Source organism: Cupressus sempervirens, chromosome 5 (genome assembly GCF_028749045.1).
Source record: "Cupressus sempervirens isolate cs-2001-9-10 chromosome 5, ASM2874904v1, whole genome shotgun sequence".
Taxonomy (NCBI): Eukaryota; Viridiplantae; Streptophyta; class Pinopsida; order Cupressales; family Cupressaceae; genus Cupressus; species Cupressus sempervirens.
The window spans coordinates 68,163,807-68,170,433 of NC_143122.1; the positions used below are offsets into that span (position 1 = coordinate 68,163,807).

Genomic DNA, 6,627 nt, shown 5'->3' on the forward strand with positions numbered 1-6,627 from the left:
TGCTGCAAACTATGGTGTCTACTATTCTAGTGTAAAGATCAATAATTTAAATAGCAGTAACGGTTTTGCATTTTCGTCAAAGGTGCCTGGTCTATAGATAAAACATATAATAGGGGGACATCCGGTCTACTAAAATTCTGTTCTGTATTCCAGTTCTCACTGTAACTGATTTTATAACGATGTAGATATATTCTTAGAATTTTTTAATATTTTTGTATGTTCATCAACATTCGGCTTACATTCCTTTGTAAATTTGTTTGGCTCTGGTGATCTAGATATCTGCCAAGTGCAAGATGATTTTGAGGTCTGCACAATTCAATATCAGACTTTAAGGATTGGATTCGACCAGCAAGCAATGACTTAAATAAAAGAGCTCACAAATGAACGCAACAACACAATGCGACACAAATTCGAATGGTATAAACACGATTTCTTTATCCTTTGCAACTTAGCATTACAGATACAAATTCAAGTTGCGTCTATGTTCACGAATACAGATGGCCTCAAAAATAGCTGGATTTATTCAATACAATGAAAAGATTCTATCTCCAAGCTCTGCACATAAATAATCCGTAATGCAATCAATCAACTCGCAGCTCACCTCCTTGCTTGCTCTGCTCCTCGATTGCACTCTGGATCTCCAACTTCAACCACTTACCAAACAACGATCTATCAAATCAGATCTTTAGCATGGAACCATTCACCACATGCATGTAATGTACAATAAGATAGTCAAGAAAACATTCACACAAGTATCACAAAGACACCAAGAATTTTTTAATGTGACAATTCTTTGTCAGAGGGAAAAATCACATTGCGAATTAGTACCCACAAGTAGTTTACACTCTTATGAAATGCATCTAGTTAAGAGCTTACACTAGAAATTTACCTTAGGCTTGCCATCTCTGGAAATCCTAATCCATTCCTTATCAGATCTTGAGCACTAATTTGAATCACACATTGATTCAACAAAGAACATCTGACATTATGTACTTTTTCCAATGAACATGCCTGACTTCGAGAAATTCGATCACAATATCCAATGTATGACCAATTCATCACAACCCATTAGTTCTACATCATTGCCACATCAACACATAACTTTCCATCATGAAAGATCTATTGGAGTCAGCTCAAATCCTACCAGTTTAAGATCAAACTTAAACTGTTCAAAGTGTTCTTGCATTTTGTCCTCCACATACTTCAACTGATCATTGTTATACCAACAACCTCCCCCTTTCTTCACGACTAAACTAGTTATGCCAATAGGGTATTCATTATGTTCCACCTCCACGTCACAATGAGTCCACTATGCTCCTCATAAAACTCCAAAGTAGGATCCTTAGCTACAAATATTTTTATAATCAAACATCTCATGTATCTCTCCAAGACTAAGAGTTTGTATCAACGTATCTAATGATGTCTATGTAAAGGGAAATGACAACACAAAGATATTTGCAAGATGTAAACAAACAATTTGAAAGAATTATATAATGAGAATTAAAAAAATAATATAATAAAAAAATCAACAATATGAAGTAACATTTTAATTTTAAAGAAAATCAACAACTTACCTCATTGTAGTCCACCAATTGCGATCAAGGATCTTTAGCTTTACTTATCTTCCTTTAGTAGAGCTAGAATTAGATCACTAGGTCCACTCTGGATTCACTCACATCAATTGTAATGCCTCATGCACCTCAAGCGTCTTCATCAAGATATAGCAAGTGACATATTTATAATATAAATAATTTTCACTAAATAGAAAATCAAAACACATGTAACAATAATTTAAATAATTTTAAAATGAAGTTAAAAAAAGCACTATTTCAAATTGGTAGATCTTGTTTCAGCTGGTTTAAGATCTTGTTTCAGCACTAACTCCTTTGAGAAAGACCCAAAAAGAGCAAGTGAGGTGTGGTGGTTGAAAATAAACATGTAAACCTCTCTAGCTTCACCCAATCTGTGTTACCAATATCTTTTAACATAAGAAAGGGGTCCAAACGATATGTTTGTAAGCACCCTCCACCATCAAACCAACTAATTTGCACAAATTATCTTTAATCTATGATCACATGTACAACATTAGCAAGTTCAATCTCCTCTATGACATCTCCCAAGATGGTGAGCTGAAACTCTGCATCATTATGCTTCTTTGAACAATCTATGGCTTTGTAAAAATAAGAAGCAGCAGGGGATGTGACAATGATATTGACGAGTGGACATTGTCTAACATAATCCTCTCATCTATCACAATAGAGAAACCTATCCTAGACCAAGTTTATCTCATATCCTTCAACACCACAATAATCTTGGAGGGCTCATTGTTTAGAAGGGTAGTTTGTAGCTTATGATCACTTGGGGGTATGAATGATGGAACCATAACGACTAAATCTTTCATCATTTGTTTGAAATAAGAGGCAGTCAACATGACATGGGTAGCAATATAAAAAAATAATTTAGAAATTGATGACTCTATATCTTCTTGTTGTTGTGCAACAAACATACTTTCAGTTCCTTTGTTACCACCAATAACCTAACTCTTTTCTCTTGCGTTAATAGGACTAACATCAATAGTGGGTGAGAATGGCTAGATGATTGTGCACTTGATAAAGTAGGCGCTAGATGTTTCAGACCTTGTTCCCTCATTGGGCAATCTATAACACTCTATTCTCTCCTCTTCAATTAAGTTTGGACAAGTTATAACCTTGTGGCGTGCAATACCCAAAAAGTGAGTCCTAACCCTTGTATATCTAGTCCTAAAGTTACCTTGACCAACATGACAATCACACACCTTAGTCTCTCTTGCATTTTTTTCTTCTTTTGAGCCCCTGGGTATGACATAATGAAGAAGAGGATTATTTTTGTTTTTGATTAAGGAAAATAGGTTTTGAAGGGTGCCTGAAACCCTATACACAGTTTAAGATATTCAATAAGCACAGGGAAAAAATTACAACAAACCAAAGAGGAGCTGATCATCGCCCAAATAGGGGTAACTGTGGTGATAGAAAAGCCTATTACCAGCCAAAACCAAAAAACCAACTAGGAAGCAACAATTCGAACAGAAGGATTTGCCTCCAAAAAACTAGGCACAACAAGGGAGCTCATGATACACCCTTTAATTTAGAGTCTCCCTTGCTCAACCAAAGATTATTGCTGCCCACTACTGGCTTCAAGCTCAACATTATGAGTTTGACCACTCTCACTTTTGCTCATTTAGTTTTTATATATTGTTTGAAATTGAAGAAAGAAGTTGAATTGAAATAGTACAATAAAAAATTATACTATTTTAAGTTTAATCTTTTAAAAAGACTAAAAACTGTATACCACATGTAAAGATCACCTTTTCACCAACATGCCACAAAAGCCGCAATGTAAAAACTACATAAACATTGAAATAGAATTCAAAGGTTAGCAACACATTTGTCGAGCCAACCAAAATAAATTCCTTTTCAATAATAAATAAATTTACTCATGAATATTGATCTACAAGTCGAACGAGTAAGATACCATATAAATTACATCCAAGATACATGTGTCGAACACAACATGTCAACACATGACTACACATATAATCAATTACATCAAGGGAGTCAACCTACACGTCAAATTCATTACCAAAGGCTCAATGTGTTAAAAGTACTATGATGAAACCAAGTTGATTGAACTATGTTAATACAATTTTTTTTTTATAATAGTGGGTAGCCAATACGTGGATTTTCTTTGTAGTATTCATTTCATTCCTTCTTAATGTTGGCAAGCAATTTGCTAGTTTGTCATCTTTTCACTTTAGATGGTTGATATATAAGCCTTACAAAAGCATAACAAGCCACAAGAGTTTTTAAAGAGGAAGTCGACGGATGTCAAAGGCCCAAAACCTATGGAGGTAGATGTAAAGGAAGATTAGCTGAGGATGGAGTCCAAGACAATGGTGAAACTGGTAAGTTCGTCTCTAATGACTTCAAAACTTTGTCTTTATCTCCTAATGAAGATATGGTTGTTGCTATCATGAAGGAACATAAAAGATTGAAGGACATTGTCATTTTCTTTGTTTGTGTTGATAGAAAGTCTGTTCCTTCTGTAATTTTTTTGATGACTGGATTGCTAATATTTGGGGGAGGAAATTGGGGATTAAAGTTAGTTTTTGTAGAATGATCCAAAAAGGGATTTTTGTTGTTTTTCTTAAGACACATGGAATGCAGAAGACAAATTTCAAGAAAAATTACTGGAATGTTGGTAGGTCACTATTTAGGGCTTATCAATGGTCGGTTTCGGGTCAGTTCGAGTAGGTAGTTTCTCGTTCTCCCCCTAGATGGGTTGAGATTAAGAATTTGCAGCTTGAATTCTGGTCGTTTATCCTGCAGATTGTTTAGCCTTTAGGACCTGTTCTTCAGGTTGAGAACACAAGATACACAATGCCCATCTGAATGCTAGAATATTGCTTGCCCTAATGCCTGATATTTAATTCCAAGATTTTATTTCGATGAATTTAGAAGAGGAAAGTTTTTTGCGGGAAATCTCTTTACTAGCGAACCTTGGTTCATGTTTTCACTATAAACTGAATGGCCATACAAAGAAGGATTGTCCAGCCCTTGTTAATTTCAAAGATCCTAGATTTGAGTCTTTGGCTAAAGCTAACCCTAAAAATGGTGATAACAGGATAATTCTAAAAAAGTTGTAGATATTGGTAATGATTCAGTGAAGGATATTAGAACTGATATTAATGTTGAATCTATTAATGCTTCTAAAGTTGTGTCAGTTAGTGAGGCAGTTTCCAAGGCCGTGAATGTTTGTGAAGTTTGCAATTTGGATAATATGTTGTTTGAAACCGATTTTTAGGTTGTGCCTACCCTGGGTCTTTTTTCTTCCAGAGCCCTAACTTTTTGTCAGTCGATATCTCCTTTGGTCATTAATAGTGGAAGTGCAGAGGTTTTTGTTATTTCCCCTAAACTGAATGCTCAACAATTAGCTCTTAATACCATTAACGCTAGAGCTGAGGGTGTCAGGAAGAGCACTAATGGATCCCTGAATGGGGGTAAGAGCCTAGCCAAAGCCCTAAAATTTGTGGTGGTCAGGAATGGCAGTGGTAACTTAGATGTTGTTATGGAGGAAGGACCATTTATAGATGTTATTAATAAGATTGCAAAAAAGAAGAGAAAATGGTGGAAAGAAAGTCCATTTCCTATGAAAATACAAAGAGTGGTAATGAGATGCCTAATTGTTTTAACAAATTGTATAATAAACCTAAATCTCTCCATCATAATTGATGCATTTACATTGTTGGAATGTGCATGGTCTAGAGATGTCTGACAAGAAATACTTGGTTAGAAAGTGGGTCAGCAATCTTAAAGATATTATCTGTTTATAGGAAATTAAGATTGTTAGGTTTTAATCCCATAGCATATTGAAATTTATGTGGGATCAATCTCTTGGTTTTTACTCAAATCATCCCAAAGGAAAAGGTGGGTTAGCTATCATGGTCGGTCCACATTGGGTTGATAAGATTGCTGAGAATGGGTTCTCTCCATGTCATAGAGCTATGTGGATGTTGTTTAAATAGGATGAAAGGCTTATTGGGATCTGTAACATTTGTGCCCTTAATGACTATAGAGAGCATGTTGCATTACATGAGTGGTTAACCTGTAACCTACCTAAAGCTCACTAGATTTTTATTGGGGACTTTAATATGATAGATAATAAGGAAGATAAAAGTGGAGGCTCTGCACATTGTTGGAAGGTAATGAGTTATTCTTCTGGTCTAGTTTCAAGAGGAAATATAGAATTGTTGATCCTATGAGTTTGCAAAAGAAAAGATTCTCTGATATCTGGTTCACTTGGTTCAATAATTAGTCTGGGAGGCAAAGAGTATATTGTCGGCTTGATAGGATTTATGTGGAGGATTCTATGTTTAGTATTGCCAATAAAGGTGGTCATAATCCTATTAGTGTTGTTCCTGCATCTCTTTTTAATCATCCAATTTATGCAAATCTTTTTGTTGACAGTGGGCTTGATAACACTAGGAAATCTAAAAATGGTTTTAAACTCAACACGTATTTATTAAACAATGAGGAGGATGATGGGGCCATTCATATAGTGACATATCTTTGTAAATTGTGTAACTCTGAGTTGAATCCTAGGGATAGGTGGAGCCATTTGGTGGACTCTTGGAGAAAAGTCTATCAAATTATTGGTAAGAAAAGAGCTAGGGATAGGGGGGAAGAAGAGGAGGCCTTGTAGAGTTCCTTGAATTTCATTGAAAGAGATCTTTAGAGCAAGGGTTGTGATCCTAATTTAGAGGAGAAACTTATATGGACTAAAGCCCATCTAAGAAAGATTCAACAATATATGATTAGAGGTCAGCAAATCTAAGCTAGGATGAATTGGATGAAGGAAGGTGATAAAGGTTATAAATATTTTTCTAATATCATCAGGGCTAAACATAAGAAGGAGATGATTGAGTTTGTTAAAGTCAATGAAAATCCAAATAATGATCCTAGTTGCATTTAGGAAGCTTTCTATAGTTTTTATAAAGATATTTTTAATTTAGAATTCAATGATACTAAGAAGCAGGAGTTAGACAATTGTCTTAAGCTTATTCCAAAAAAGATTAGTAATAAGGATGCTATG

At 35.0% G+C, this 6,627-nt stretch overlaps 1 long non-coding RNA gene across 1 annotated transcript in view; it reads right to left on the bottom strand.

Annotated features, from left to right (window-relative positions):
* LOC149554584 (uncharacterized) overlaps window positions 1–786 on the bottom strand; it is a 29,997-nt gene extending 29,211 nt beyond the window's left edge. The window contains exon 1 of the long non-coding RNA XR_016364389.1: window positions 602–786. This is a non-coding gene — a long non-coding RNA (uncharacterized LOC149554584). The remainder of the gene's footprint in view (window positions 1–601) is intronic.
* Between the last annotated feature and the right edge of the window lie 5,841 nt (window positions 787–6,627).